The following is a 16,347-nucleotide window of genomic DNA, read 5'->3' as shown; positions in this document are numbered from 1 at the left end:
GCGCCTCCTACCTCGTGGGGCTCTCGTAGCTCCACCGACGTACCCCCTGCTCCCATATATACTCTTGTACCCTAAAACTTCCAAAATAGTAGATAGATCGGGAGTTCCGCCGCCGCAAGCCTCTGTAGCCACCAAAAACCTCTCGAGAGCCCATTCCGGCACCCTGCCGGAGGGGGATCACATCACCGGTGGCCATCTTCATCATCCGGGTGCTATCCATGACGAGGAGGGAGTAGTTCACCCTCGGGGCTGAGGGTATGTACCAGTAGCTATGTGTTTGATCTCTCTCTCTCTCTCTCTCTCGTTTTCTCTCTCGTGTTCCTTCTATGGCACGATCTTGATGTATCCCGAGCTTTGCTATTGTAGTTGGATCTTATGATGATTCTCCCCCTCTACTCTCTTGTGATGAATTGAGTTTTCCCTTTGAAGTTATCTTATCGGATTGAGTCTTTTATGAGAACACTTGATGTATGTCTTGACGTGATTATCTGTGGTGACAATGGGATATCATGTGCCACTTGATGTATGTTTTGGTGATCAACTTGCGGGTTTCGTGACATTGGGAACCTATGCATAGGGGTTGGCACACGTTCGTGTCTCTCCGATAGAAACTTTGGGGCACTCTTTGAAGTACTTTGTGTTGGTTGGATGAATCTGAGATTGTGTGATGCATATCATATAATCATGCCCACAGATACTTGAGGTGACAATGGAGTATCTAGGTGACATTAGGGTTTTCGTTGATTTGTGTCTTAAGGCGTTATTCTAGTACAAACTCTTTTATAGATTGATCTGAAAGAATAACTTTGAGGTGGTTTCGTACCCTACCATAATCTCTACGTTTGTTCTCCGCTATTAGTGGCTTTGGAGTGACTCTTTGTTGCATGCTGAGGGATTGTTATATGATCTATCTATGTTATTATTGTTGAGAGAACTTGCACGAGTGAAAGTATGAACCCTAGGCCTTGTTTCTTATCATTACAATACCGTTTACGCTCGCTTTTACAATTAGCTACCTTGCTGTTTTTATTATTTCAGATTACAAAAACCTTTATCTACCATCCATATTGCACTTATATCACCATCTCTTCGCCGAACTAGTGCACCTATATAATTTACCATTGTATTGGGTGTGTTGGGGACACAAGAGACTCCTTGTTATTTGGTTGCAGGGTTGCTTGAGAGAGACCATCTTCATCCTACGCCTCCCACGGATTGATAAACCTTAGGTCATCCACTTGAGGGAAATTTGCTACTGTCCTACAAACCTGTGCACTTGCAGGCCCAACAACGTCTATAAGAAGAAGGTTGTGTAGTAGACATCAAGCTCTTTTCTGGCGCCGTTGCCGGGGAGGCTAGGTAAAGGGCACTCACTCACACCCCGTCAACTAAGCTCTTTTCTTGCGCCGTTGCCGGGGAGGTGAGTGCTTGAAGGTATATCTTTAGATCTTGCAATCGAATCTTTTTGTTTCTTGTTTTAGCACTAGTCTAGTTTATAAAAGAAAACTACAAAAAAAATGGAGTTAAGTTTGTCTCTTACGCTTCACCTTTTTAATATCTTTCGTGAGTATGATGGGAAGGAAAATTGTGCTCAAGTGCTAGAAGAAGAATTACATAGAATTCTTGGCTTAAAATATGTGAATAATGAGCATGATTGCAATGTTGTTAGTATGAATTCCTTGAATATCCATGATGCTAATGATATGCAAAGCCACAAGCTTTGGGAAGCTATGTTTGATGAAGATGATATTTTTTGTCCCCCAAGCTTTGATGAGCAAATTTACTATGATGAAAGCAGGCCTCCTATCTATGATGATTATTGTGATGATACGTATGCCATAAAGAAGAAGTTTGCTTATGTGGAGAGTAGTAAATTTTCTATGCTTGTAGATCATGAATAGAATGCTTTAGGTTCTGGTTATATTGTTGAATTCATTCATGATGCTACTGAAAATTATTATGAGGGAGGAACATATGCTTTAGGAATTGCAATAATATCAAGTTTACTCTCTATGTGCTTCAATTCTTGAAGCTATGCTTGTGTTACCTTCCTATGCTTGTTGATTATTGTTCCCATAAGTTGTTTGCTCAAAATCCCTATGCATAGGAAGTGGGTTAGACTTAAAAGTGCTAGTCATATGCTTCATGATGCTCCCGTTATGTTTCAATTCTTATCTTTTATGTGAGCATCATTGTCATCACCATGCCTAGCTAGAAAGGCATTAAAGAAAAGCGCTTGTTGGGAGACAACCCAATATTTATCCTTACTGTTTTTTTGTGTTCACATGATTATGCTACTGTAGTAATCATGTTTTATAGCTTTTGTTTCAATAAAGTGCCAAGTAAGACCTTTAGGATAGCTTACGGTGATAGTTGTGTTGATCCTGCTGAAAATCAGAAACTTTTGCACCTAGTAAATTAGTTTTGTTAATTCACAGAAACGTGCTTCTGATCTTGTTTCTTTTTTCTCTCGATTGGTACACGAATTTCTTAGGACTTCCTAATTTGGTAGGATTTTTGGAGTTCCAGAAGTATACGTTTGATACAGATTACTACAGACTGTCCTGTTTTTGACAGATTCTGTTTTCTATGTGTTGTTTGCTTATTTTGATGAATCTATGAGTAGTATCGAAGGGTATGAACCATAGATAAGTTGGAATACAGTAGATATTACACCAATATGAATTTAGAATGAGTTCATTACAGTACCTAAGTGGTGGTTTTATTTTCTTATACTAACGGAGCTTACGAGTTTTCTGTTGAGTTTTGTGTTGTGGAGTTTTCAAGTTTTTGGTAAAGATTCGATGGACTATGGAATAAGGAGTGGCAAGAGCCTAAGCTTGGGGATGCCCAAGTCACCCCAAGGGAATATTCAAGAACAGCCAAAAGCCTAAGCTTGGGGATGCCCCGGATGGCATCCCCTCTTTCGTCTTTGTTCATCGGTAACTTTACTTGGAGCTATATTTTTATTCACCACATGATATGTGTTTTGCTTGGAGCGTCATTTTCGCTTGTTATTATTTGCTTTCTGTTAGTTAGAATAATTTTTTGCATCTTTAGTTTCAATAAAGAAGTCAAGGATAGCCTTTGCCATGCTTATTTTGCTAGTATACATGTTGCTGTTTGAAAACAGAAAGTTTACCGCTGTTGCAAAAATTCCCTAGAAAAGTCAGAGCATGATATAATGTTGAATCTTTTTTCATATTGAGATCTGATAAATTTATTACAGTTGGAATTTTAGTTTATAATTTTTGGAGTTAGGAAAGTATGGATACTCTTGCATTCTTTACAGACTGTACTGTTTTGGCAGATTGCTGTTATGGTTGCATTGTTTGCATATGTTTGCTTGTTTAATGATTCTATTTGAGGATAGGAGTATTAAATATGCAGAGGCATTTAGTATTAAATGTTGAATTATAATTTTAGTGATTTTTTACAGTAGAAAATGATAAGGTTTTGCATTGGTTTATACTAACCTATCTCACGAGTTCTTGTTGAGTTTGTTGTGAATGAAGCTTTTGATAAAAAGAGAAACCATGATATGAGAGGAATTAAGGAGACAAAAAAGCTCAAGCTTGGGGATGCCCAAGGCACCCCAAGATAATATTTCAAGAAGTCTCAAGCATCTAAGCTTGGGGATGCCCCGGTAGGCATCCCACCTTTCTTCTTCAACAACTAACGGTTAGTATCGGTTGGGCCTAAGTTTTTGCTTCTTCACATGAGTTGTGATATCCTTGCAATGTAGTTTTCTTTAGCTTTGCTTTCTGTTTGATTAAAGTATCAATATCTGAAATTATTAAATGGGAGAGTCTTCACATAGTTGCATAATTATTCGACTACTCATTGATCTTCACTTATATCTTTCTGAGTAGTTTGTTGTTGCTCTAGTGCTTCACTTATATCTTTTAGAGCATGGTGGTAGTTTTATTTTGGAGAAATAGTTGAACTCTCATGCTTCACTTAGATTATTTTGAGAGTCGTTAATAGCATGGTAATTTTCTTAATGTTAATATACTTAGTGTTCAAGATATGTGAAACTTTCTTTTGAGTGAATTGAATACTAAGATAAGTTTAATGCTTGATAATTATTTTGAGATATGGAGGTGATAATATCAAAGTCATGCTAGTTGGGTGATTATGAATTTGAGAAATGCTTGTGTTGAAGTTTGCAAGTCCCGTAGCATGCACGTATGGTTAAAGTTGTGTAACAAATTTGAAACATGAAGTGTACCTGGCTTGTGCATCCTTATGAGTGGCGGTCGGGGACGAGCGATGGTCTTTTCCTACCAATCTATCCCCCTAGGAGCATGCGCGTAGTACTTGATTTTTGATGACTTCCAAATTTTTGCAATAAGTATATGAGTTCTTTTGACTAATGTTGAGTCCATGGATTATACGCACTCTCACCTTTCCACCTTTGCTAGCCTCTTCGGTACCGTGCATTGCCCTTTCTCACCTTGAGAGTTGGTGCAAACTTCGCCGGTGCATCCAAACCCTGTGATACGATACGCTCTATCTCACATAAACCTCCCAATATCTTCCTCAAAACAGCCACCATACCTACCTATCATGGCATTTCCATAGCCATTCCGAGATATATTGCCATGCAACTTCCATCATCATATTCATGACATACATTACTTTTGTCATATTGCCATTGCATGATCATGTAGTTGACATCGTATTTGTGGCAAAGCCACCATGCATTATTTTTCATACATGTCACTCTTGATTCATTGCACCATCCCGGTACACCTGTCGGAGGCATTCATATAGAGTCATATCTTGTTCTAAGTTTCGAGTTGTAATCCTTATGTTGTAATCAATAGAAGTGTGATGATCATCATTATTAGAGCATTACCCAAAAAAAGAGAAAGGCCAAAAAAAAGAAAGGCCCCCCCAAAAAAGAGAAAGGCCAAAAGAAAAAAAAGAAAGGCCCAAAAAAAGAAAATAAATAAAAAGGGCAATGCTACTATCTCTTTTCCACACTTGTGCTTCAAAGTAGCACCTTGTTCTTCATGTAGTGAGTCTCATATATTGTGCTTCAAAGTAGCACCTTGTTCCTCATGTAGTGAGTCTCATAAAGTTGTCCTTTTCATACTAGTGGGAATTTTTCATTATAGAACTTGGCTTATATATTCCTACGATGGGCTTCCTCAAATGCCCTAGGTCTTCATGAGCAAGCGAGTTGGATGCACACCCACTAGTTTTCTTTTGTTGAGCATTTATAGCTCTAGTGCATCCGTTGCATGGCAATCCCTACTCCTCATGTTGACATCAATTAATGGGCATCTCCATAGCCCGTTGATTAGCCTCGTCAATGTGAGACTTTCTCCTTTTTTGTCTTCTCCACACAATCCCCATCATCATATTCTATTCCACCCATAGTGCTATATCCATGGCTCGCACTCATGTATTGCATGAAGGTTGAAAAAGTTTGAGATTATTTAAGTATGAAACAATTGCTTGGCTTGTCATCGGGAGTATAGAAGTTGGGAACATCTTTGTGTGACGAAAATGAAGCATAACCTAACTATATGATTTTGTAGGGATGATCTTTCTTTTGCCATGCTATTTTGAGAAGACATGATTACTTTTATTAGTATGCTTGAAGTATTATTATTTTTGTGTCAATATGAACTTTTGTCTTGAATCTTTCGGATCTGAATATTCATATCACAATTACGAAGATTTACATTGAAATTATGCCAAAGTATCACTCCGCATCAAAAATTCTTTTTTATCATTTACCTACTCGAGGACGAGTAGGAATTAAGCTGGGGGATGCTTGATACGTCTCCAACATATCTATAATTTTTGATTGCTCCATGCTACTTTATCTACTGTTTTAGGCAATATTGGGCTTTATTATCCACTTTTATATTATTTTTGGGACTAACCTATTAATCGGAGGCCCAGCCCAGATTTGCTGTTTTATGCCTATTTCAGTGTTTTGAGGAAAAGGAATATCATACGGAGTCAAAACGGAACGAAATCAACTGGAGAAGTTATTTTTGGAAGGAAAGCAACCCAGGAAACTTGGAGTGCACGTCAGGGGAGATACGGGCTGCCCATGAGGGTGGGGGGCGCCCCCCCGGGCGCGCCCCCTACCTCGTGGGGCCCCCGTAGCTCCACCGACGTACCCCCTGCTCCCATATATACTCTTGTACCCTAAAACTTCCAGAACAGAAGATAGATCGGGAGTTCCTCCATTGCAAGCCTCTATAGCCACCAAAAACCTCTCGGGAGCCTGTTCCGGCACCCTACCGGAGGGGGATCCCATCACCGGTGGCCATCTTCATCATCCCGGCGCTATCCATGACGAGGAGGGAGTAGTTCACCCTCGGGGCTGAGGGTATGTACCATTAGCTATGTGTTTGATCTCTCTCTCTCGTGTTCTCTCTCGTGTTCCTTCTATGGCACGATCTTGATGTATCCCAAGCTTTGCTATTGTAGTTGGATCTTATGATGTTTCTCCCCCTCTACTCTCTTGTGATGAATTGAGTTTCCCCTTTGAAGTTATCTTATCAGATTGAGTGTTTTATGAGAACACTTGATGTATGTCTTGCCGTGATTATCTGTGGTGACAATGGGATATCATGTGCCACTTGATGTATGTTTTGGTGATCAACTTGCGGGTTTCGTGACATTGGGAACCCATGCATAGGGGTTGGCACACGTTCTTGACTCTCCGATAGAAACTTTGGGGCACTCTTTGAAGTACTTTGCGTTGGTTGGATGAATCTGAGATTGTGTGATGCATATCGTATAATCATGCCCACGGATACTTGAGGTGACAATGGAGTATCTAGGTGACATTATGTTTTTGGTTGATTTGTGTCTTAAGGTGTTATTCTAGTACGAACTCTTTTATAGATTGATTCGAAAGAATAACTTTGAGGTGATTTCGTACCCTACCATAATCTCTACGTTTGTGCTCCGCTATTAGTGGCTTTGGAGTGACTCTTTGTTGCATGTTGAGGGATTGTTATATGATCTATCTATGTTATTATTTTTGAGAGAACTTGCACTAGTGAAAGGATGAACCCTAGGCCTTGTTTCTTATCATTGCAATACCGTTTATGCTCGCTTTTACCATTAGCTACCTTGCTGTTTTTATTATTTCAGATTACAAAAACCTTTATCTACCATCCATATTGCACTTGTATCACCATCTCTTCGCCGAACTAGTGCACCTATACAATTTACCATTGTATTGGGTGTGTTGGGGACACAAGAGACTCTTTGTTATTTGGTTGCAAGGTTGCTTGAGAGAGACCATCTTCATCCTACGCCTCCCACGGATTGATAAACCTTAGGTCATCCACTTGAGGGAAATTTGCTACTGTCCTACAAACCTATGCACTTGCAGGCCCAACAACGTCTACAAGAAGAAGGTTGTGTAGTAGACATCAAGGATGCATCTATTCCAAGGAGTAATGCCTACATAAAAATTGCAAAGAAGAACATAAGTTGAGAGCTTCCTAGTAGATCTATTTTGAGCATTGCAATTCTATGCCAAGCATCTTTTAGATTTTCTCCCCCCCCCCTTTGTTTAAAATTGATAACTTCATGCTCGGGAGTAATAACGAGGATAGGAGGACTAGCCATGACGACAAGATAAAAGAACTAACACATGAGCGCACAAAAGGCAAGCGAAAAAGAGAGGCGAACGGGAGAGAGAGGGCGAATAAAATGGCAAGGGTGAAGTGAGGGAGAGGAAAACGAGAGGCAAATGGCAAAAAATGTAATGCGAGGGAGATGAGTTTGTGATGGGTACTTGGTATGTCTTGAATTGAGCGAATACCTCCCCGGCAATGGCGCTAGAAATCCTTCTTGCTACCTCTTGAGCACTGCGTTGGTTTTCCCTTGAGGAGGAAAGGGTGATGCAGCAAAGTAGCATAAGTATTTCCCTCAGTTTTTGAGAACCAAGGTATCAATCCAGTAGGAGGCTCCTCAAAAGTCCCACGCACCTACACAAACAAACAAGAACCTCGCAACCAACGCGATAAAGGGGTTGTCAATCCCTTCACGGTAACTTGCGAAAGTGAGATCTGATAGAGATAATAAGATAAGATAAATATTTTTGGTATTTTTATGATATAGATAAGTGAGATCTAAAAATATTTATCTTATCTTATTATCTCTATCAGTTATCACTTTCGCAAGTTTCCGTGAAGGGATTGACAACCCCTTTATCGCGTTGGTTGCGAGGTTCTTGTTTGTTTGTGTAGGTACGAGGGACTTCTGTGGAGCCTCCTACTGGATTGATACCTTGGTTCTCAAAAACTGAGGGAAATACTTATGCTACTTTGCTGCGTCACCCTTTTCGCTTCAAGGGAAAACCAACGCAATGTCAAGAGGTAGCAGTCCCGTCAATAAAGTGAAGCTTCACACCACTACCTTACGAAGCCTCACTGGCCGAAGATAAGGGAGCGCACGACCAGATCGATTCCGATCTAGATATCCAGTGGTGCCATGCGCCAATCAGCGGAATCACAAAGAGGAAGATCAGAACTCGTCGGCGTATTGATCGAGGAGGCCCGCATTAAGGTGATCGATGACTTGACACTTGAAGAAAAGTAGGGCCAAACTACCTTTATTCAGACCGAGCTAGCAGCCCCCATGGCACTGATTGGCTCCCGACAATTGGATCGAGCAGGCCGACCCCTTCCGTCCCAGATCAAGCCCAAGGTTGGCCCCATATCGGGCCTGCGTGCAAGCAATGCCGAGAGGTCTGCCACTCACCCGCAGCTCCTAGGCAGCCGACCACTTCAAAGATGTAGCGCTGTCACCTCTAGGGCCTAGGCCGAGCCGCCGCCTCCGGCCTACGCTGCTGCACGCGTGCCCATCTCTGCCTCTTTTGGGCCTCCCTACCACACGCCAGTGAGCGCCGCATCGCCCGAATGCCACCCGTGCAGCCCTAGAGACGACCCCCTCCTCCCCGTGTGAAGGGAGCCCGTCTGGGCAAGCTGATTACGCCCATCACCTTCGACGGCCAAGCGTGGCCTCTACCGTCGGCGTAGGCGGCAACGGCCGATGAGGATGGATGGGGTGGTTGCCTCTAGGTTTTCTAGGGGGCTCTGGAACTGCTCTCGCGTGAGCGGCCTGGGCGGAAAGCGTGGTTAGGTGTAGCTTTGGACCATATCATTCATTGACCCTGTTCCATGTTGCACGACATACGTAGTAGAGCGAGACAACAAAACAATGACATAGAAGCCACATGCAGAATCAAGGGGTAGTAGATTGAGAGGATGGTTGATGTATGGACAAAGAGGGCTAGGGAGAACAAGTTCAACAGAAAAGAGAGGCTAGATGGGGTGCATGGCGTTTGTTGGAATAGAGAGAAGCTACTTGCATTTGTGTTTGGTTGAACACTATGTGCAATGTCTTCGTTCCGGGAGGGTAACATGAGCATTTTTTACAAATTTATTCATTGGCCCGTGGCAACGCACGGGCAGTCTACTAGTACTTCACTAAGTTTTGATCAGGCCTAGCCGAGCCCCTAAACTTAGCAGAGTAAAAAAACTATTTGCATTTCAATTTCGGCCACCGGATCACATTTCTTTACTTCTTTATTTCATTCAACGACATTGAATTACATAATAATTCACCAATTCTTTGATAGAAGAGCAAGACTAAAAAAACAAGGACCACAATCACACATTTTAGAAGATATCAACCTTCCATAACTGCTCCCACTAGTTGGATTAATACCTTCTCGATGCCTTCATTGTTAATCTACGGATTATCGATTTTACATACTTCATTCTTCTTCTTTGATTCTAATGAAGTAGACGTTGCTTCCCCTCTAATTTATTCTCTAATATCACATTTAGTCTCATCTTTAGCCTTAATTCTAGCAACAAGTGCAAGAACATCTATTAATTTTCGCGCTATCAATAGATCGATGTATTCTTCTTCCCAATACCCGAACGAGCATCCATCATCCTACACACATAGATGAGCATCAATGAGCTACCGAAATTGAACCAAATCCGGTGAAAACCCGAATCAAAATAAGGATATACCCCATCGTTTGTGCATCTGAAGAACACCCATCCGGGATGTTGTGGTGTGGTAGAAACTTGGCGCACCACATGCTGTGTGCAGTCGTTGCACTGTATGACCTGCAGCTGCGAGCCGGCGAGCCGCTGCGCGAGCGCCGAGCCCAAAAGATGGTTAACCGTGTATTTGCCAACGAACCGACTACGGGAGCGATTAGAGTGGCTACTGGAAGAGCCGGTACCTGCATGCAGCGCAGAGGCTTTGTCGGGGCTGTGTGGGCCTCTTCCCGGCCAATCCATGGCAAGGCGTAGCCGCAACCGGCCGGAAACGCCGAATCCAGTGGCGGCGACAACAGCCGCATACCCGCTCAATTATTGGGCGACGTCTGGACGAGGAGTGATACGTCTCGAACATATCTACTTTTCCAAACTCTTTTGCCCTTGTTTTGGACTCTAATTTGCATGATTTGAATGGAACTAACCCAGACTGACGTTGTTTTCAGCAGAATTGCCATGGTGTTATTTTTGTGCAGAAATAAAAGTTCTCAAAATGACCTGAAACTTCATGGAGATACTTTTTGGAATTAATAAAAAATATTTGCGAAAGAATCAGCCGAAGGGGGCCCACATGCTGGCCACGAGGGTGGGGGCACGCCCTACCCCCCTGGGCGCGCCCTCCTACTCCGTGGATCCCCTCGACCTCCACCGACCTCAACTCCAACTCCATATATTCACGTTTGGAGAGAGAAAAATAAGGGAGAAGGATTCATCACGTTTTACGCTACGGAGCCGCCGCCAAGCCCTGTTCTTCCCGGGGGGGAGGGGGCTGACCTGGAGTCCGTTTGGGGCTCCAGAGAGGGGAATCCGTCGCCATCGTCATCATCAACCATCCTCCATCACCAATTTCATGGTGCTCACCGCCGCGTGTGAGTAATCCCATCGCAGGATTGCAGGACGGTGATGGGTTGGATGAGATTAACCATGTAATCGAGTTAGTTTTGTTAGGGTTTGATCCCTAGTATCCACTATGTTCTAAGATTGATGTTGCTATGAATTTTCCATGCTTAATGCTTGTCACTAGGGCCTGAGTGCCATGATTTTGGATCTAAACCTATTATGTTTTCATGAATATATGAGTGTTCTTGATCCTATCTTGCAAGTTATATAGTTACCTAGTACGTGTTATGATCCGACAACCCCGGAGTGACAATAGTAGGGACACTTCCCGGTGATGACCGTAGTTTGAGGAGTTCATGTATTCACTAAGTGCTAATCCTTTGGTCCAGTTCTCTATTAAAATGAGGCCTTAATATCCCTTAGTTTCCAATAGGACTCCGCTGCCACAGGAGGGTAGGACCAAAGATGTCATGCATGTTCTTTTCCATAAGCACATATGACTATACTCAGAATACATGCCTACATTATATTGATGAATTGGAGCTAGTTCTGTGTCACCCTATGTTATAACTGTTGCATGATGAATGCCATCCGACATAATTATCCATCATTGATCCATTGCCTATGAGCTCATTTCATATTGATCTTTCCTAAGTTACTTTTCCGTTGCTACTGTTACGATTGCTACAAAACTGCTACTGTTACTTTTGCCACTGTTACCGTTACTTCCATACTACTTTGCTACTAAATAGTTTGCTGCAGATATTAAGTCTTTCAGGTGTGGTTGAATTGACAACTCAGCTGCTAATACTTGAAAATATTCTTTGGCTCCCCTTGTATCGAATCAATAAATTTGGGTTGAATACTCTACCCTCGAAATCTGTTACGATCCCCTATACTTGTGGGTTATCAAGACCTTTTTCTGGCGCCGTTGCCGGGGAGCATAGCTATATTCTCTGAGGCACTTGGGATTTATATCTGTTGATCACTATGAGGAATCTGAAAGACAACAGAACCAAGATCTATACCTCAACTACGAGGGGAGGTAAGGAACTGTCATCTAGCTCTGCACCTTATTCACCTTCTATTTTGAGTAAACTTGCGACACCTACACCTGCTATTGATTCTGACATGTCACATATTATTGATGATGCCACTTCTGCTATGCATGATGCTTATGATGATACTTCTTCTCTGCTTGATAATACTATGCCACTAGGTGAATTTATTGATGAACAACTTGCTAGGGATAGAGAGAATGAACTTACTGAAACTAATGATATTAATGAAAGTGATGATGAAGATTCTTCCCCTAGATATTAGTTGCCTATTGTACCCGAGGGTTATGTTATGGATGAAGAAACTGCTAGAGACCTTTTTTGCTTGCAATGATAGATATGATCTTAAGAAACTGTTAGCTAAGTTGAAAGAAAAGTATTTGAATGCTAGAATGCAATATGATCATACATTTGCTACTTCACCTATCTGTGTTACTGATAAGGATTATGAATTCTCTGTTGATCGTGAGTTAATCACTTTGGTTGAATCTAATCCTTTCCATGGCTATGAATCTGAAACTGTTGTGGCACATCTGACTAAATTGAATGATATAGCCACCCTATTTACTCATGAGGAAAAAATTTGCTATTACTATATTCTTAAACTGTTTCCTTTCTCGTTAAAGGCTGATGCTAAGATATGGTTTAATTCTCTTGCTCCTGGTTGTGTGCGTAGTCCCCAGGATATGATTTACTACTTATGTGCAAAATATTTTCATGCTCATAAGAAACAAGCTGCCTTAAGGGAAATATTTAATTTTGTGCAAATTGAAGAAGAGAGACTCCCACAAGCTTGGGGAGGCTTCTCCAATTACTTAATGCTTTACCTGATCATCCTGTAAATAAAAATGAAATACTTGATATCTTTTATAATGGATTAACCGATGCTTCCAGAGACTGTTGAGCAAGTTGTGCTGGTTGTGTTTTCAGGGAAAGAACTATTGAGCAAGTTGAATTGCTATTGAATAATATATTGAGTAATGATAATGATTGGACACTTCCTGAACCAACTCCTAAGCCAACTCTGAAGAAAAGGGGTATTCTATTTCTCAATCCTGAAGATATGCAAGAGGCAAAGAAATCTATGAAAGAAAAATGTATTAAAGCTGAAGATGTTAAAAATTTACCGCCTATCGAAGAGATACATGGTCTTTATAACCCGACACTGGTAGTAAAGGTAAATTCTCTCTATAGATTTGATGAAGGTGATATTCCTCAGAATAAGTCTGCTAGTCAATGCTTGGATGAGTTTGACAACTTTACTGTTAAACAAGAAAACTTCAATGCTTATGTTGGTAGACAACTGAAACGTAATGCTTACATGCTTGACCACTTGGGTGATTATATGTCTAGAGTTAAAAGTGATCTTAAGCTTATTAGTAGACATGCTTCCATGGTTACAACTCAAGTAGAACAAGTACTTAAGGCGCAAGATGATTTGCTCAATGAGTTAAATAATAAGAACAATGATAATGTTGTTAGAGTTATGACTAGAGGTGGTAAAATGACCCAGGAACATTTGTACCCTGAGGGCCATCCTAAGAGAGTTGAGCAAGACTCTCAGAGAATTAATACTGATACACCTAGTCCTTCTAATAAAAAGAAAAGGAATAATGATAGTACTTTGCATGCTTCTAGTGAACTGCTACCTCTTGAGCACTGCATTGGATTTCCCTGAAGAGGAGAGGATGATGCAGCAAAGTAGCGTAAGTATTTCCCTCAGTCTTTGAGAGCCAAGGTATCAATCCAGTAGGAGACCACGCACAAGTCCCTCGTACCTACACAAAACGATAGCTCCTCGCAACCAACGCGATTAGGGGTTGTCAATCCCTTCAGGTCACTTACGAGAGTGAGATCTGATAGAGATGATAAATAATATTTTTGGTATTTTTGGTATAGAGATGCAAAGTGAAAAGTAAAAGGCAAAGTAAAAACAAAGCAAGTAATAAAGTGATGGAGATTGATATGATGAGAATAGACCCAGGGGCCATAGGTTTCACTATTGGCTTCTCTCAAGAGCATAGATATTCTATGGTGGGTGAACAAATTACTGTTGAGCAATTAACAGAATTGAGCATAGTTATGAGTATATCTAGGTATGATCATGTATATAGGCATCACGTCCAAGACAAGTAGATCGAAACGATTCTGCATCTACTACTATTACTCCACTCATCGACCGCTATCCAGCATGCATCTAGAGTATTAAGTTAAAAACAGAGTAACACCTTAAGCAAGTTGACATGATGTAGAGGGATAAATTCATACAGTATGATAAAAACCCCATCTTGTTATCCCCGATGGCAACAATACAATACGTGCCTTGCTGCCCCTTCTGTCACTGGGAAAGGACACCGCAAGATTGAACCCAAAGCTAAGCACTTCTCCCATTGCAAGAACTACCAATCTAGTTGGCCAAACCAAAAGGATAATTCAAAGAGACTTGCAAAGATAACTCAATCATACATAAAAGAATTCAGCGAAGATTCAAATATTGTTCATAGATAAGCTGGATCATAATCCCACAATTCATCGGTCTCGATAAACACACCGCAAAAAGAAGATTACATCGAATAAATCTCCACGATAGAGGGGGAGAACATTGTATTGAGATCCAAAAAGAGAGAAGAAGCCATCTAGCTACTAGGTATGGACCCGAAGGTCTGAAGTAAACTACTCACACTTCATCGGAGGGGCTATGGTGTTGATGTAGAAGCCCTCCATGGTGGATGCCCCCTCCGGCGGAGCTCCGAAACAGGCCCCAAGATGGGATCTCGTGGATACAGAAGGTTGCAGCGGTGGAATAAGGTTTTTGGCTCCTGTTCTGATTGTTTGGGGATACGTAGGTATATATAGGAGGAAGGAGTACGTCGGTGGAGCAACAGGGGGGGCACGAGGCAGGGGGCGCGCCCTAGGAGGGGGGGGGGCGCCCCCCACCCTCGTGACCGACTCTTTTGCTTCTTGGAGTAGGGTCCAAGTCTCCTGGATCACGTTCGGTGAGAAAATCACGTTCCCGAAGGTTTCATTCCGTTTGGACTCCGTTTTATATTCCGTTTCTTCGAAACACTGAAATAGGGAAAAAACAGCAATCCTGGGTTGGGCCTCCGGTTAATAGGTTAGTCCCAAAAATAATATAAAAGTGGAAAATAAAGCCCAATATAGTCCAAACAGTAGATAAAGTAGCATGGAGCAATCAAAAATTATAGATACGTTGGAGACGTATCAGGCATCCCCAAGCTTAATTCCTGCTCGTCCTCGAGTAGGTAAATGATAAAAAAAATTGATGGGGAGTGATACTTTGGCATAATTTCAATGTAAATCTTCTTAATTGTGGCATGAACATTCAGATCCGAAAGATTCAAGACAAAAGTTCATATTGACATAAAAAATAATAATACTTCAAGCATACTAATCAAAGCAATCATGTATTCTCCAAATAGCATGGCAAAAGAAAGTTCATCCCTACAAAATCATATAGTTAGGCTATGCTTCATTTTCGTCACACGAAGATGTTCCCAACTTGTATACCCCCGATGACAAGCCAAGCAATTGTTTCATACTTAAATAATCTCAAACTTTTTCAACCTTCACGCAATATATAAGCGTGAGCCATGGATATAGCACTATGGGTGGAATAGAATATGATGATGGGGATTGTGTGGAGAAGACAAAAAAGGAGAAAGTCTCACATTGACGAGGATAATCAACGGGCTATGGAGATGCCCATTAATTGATGTCAACATGAGGAGTAGGGATTGCCATGCAACGAATGCACTAGAGCTATGAATGTTCAACAAAAGAAAACTAGTGGGTGTGCATCCATCTCGCTTGCTCATGAAGACCTAGGGCATTTGAGGAAGCCCATCGTAGGAATATACAAGCCAAGTTCTATAATGAAAAATTCCCACTAGTATAAAAAGACAACTTATGAGACTCACTACATGAAGAACAAGGTGCTACTTTGAAGCACAATATATGAGACTCACTACATGAAGAACAAGGTGCTACTTTGAAGCACAAGTGTGGAAAAAGAGATAGTAGCATTACCCTTTTTATTTATTTTCTTTTTTTGGGCCTTTCTTTTTTTCTTTTGGCCTTTCTTTTTTTTGTTTGGGCAATGCTCTAATAATGATGATCATCACACTTCTATTGATTACAACATAAGGATTACGACTCGAAACTTAGAACAAGATATGACTCTATATGAATGCCTCCGGCGGTGTACCGGGATGGTGCAATGAATCAAGAGTGACATGTATGAAAAATAATGCATGGTGGCTTTGCCACAAATACGATGTCAACTACATGATCATGCAATGGCAATATGACAAAAGTAATGTATGTCATGATGATGATGATGGAAGTTGCATGGCAATATATCTCGG

Source organism: Triticum aestivum, chromosome 2B (assembly GCF_018294505.1).
Source record: "Triticum aestivum cultivar Chinese Spring chromosome 2B, IWGSC CS RefSeq v2.1, whole genome shotgun sequence".
NCBI lineage: Eukaryota > Viridiplantae > Streptophyta > Magnoliopsida > Poales > Poaceae > Triticum > Triticum aestivum.
This window is presented reverse-complemented; position numbering follows the sequence as displayed.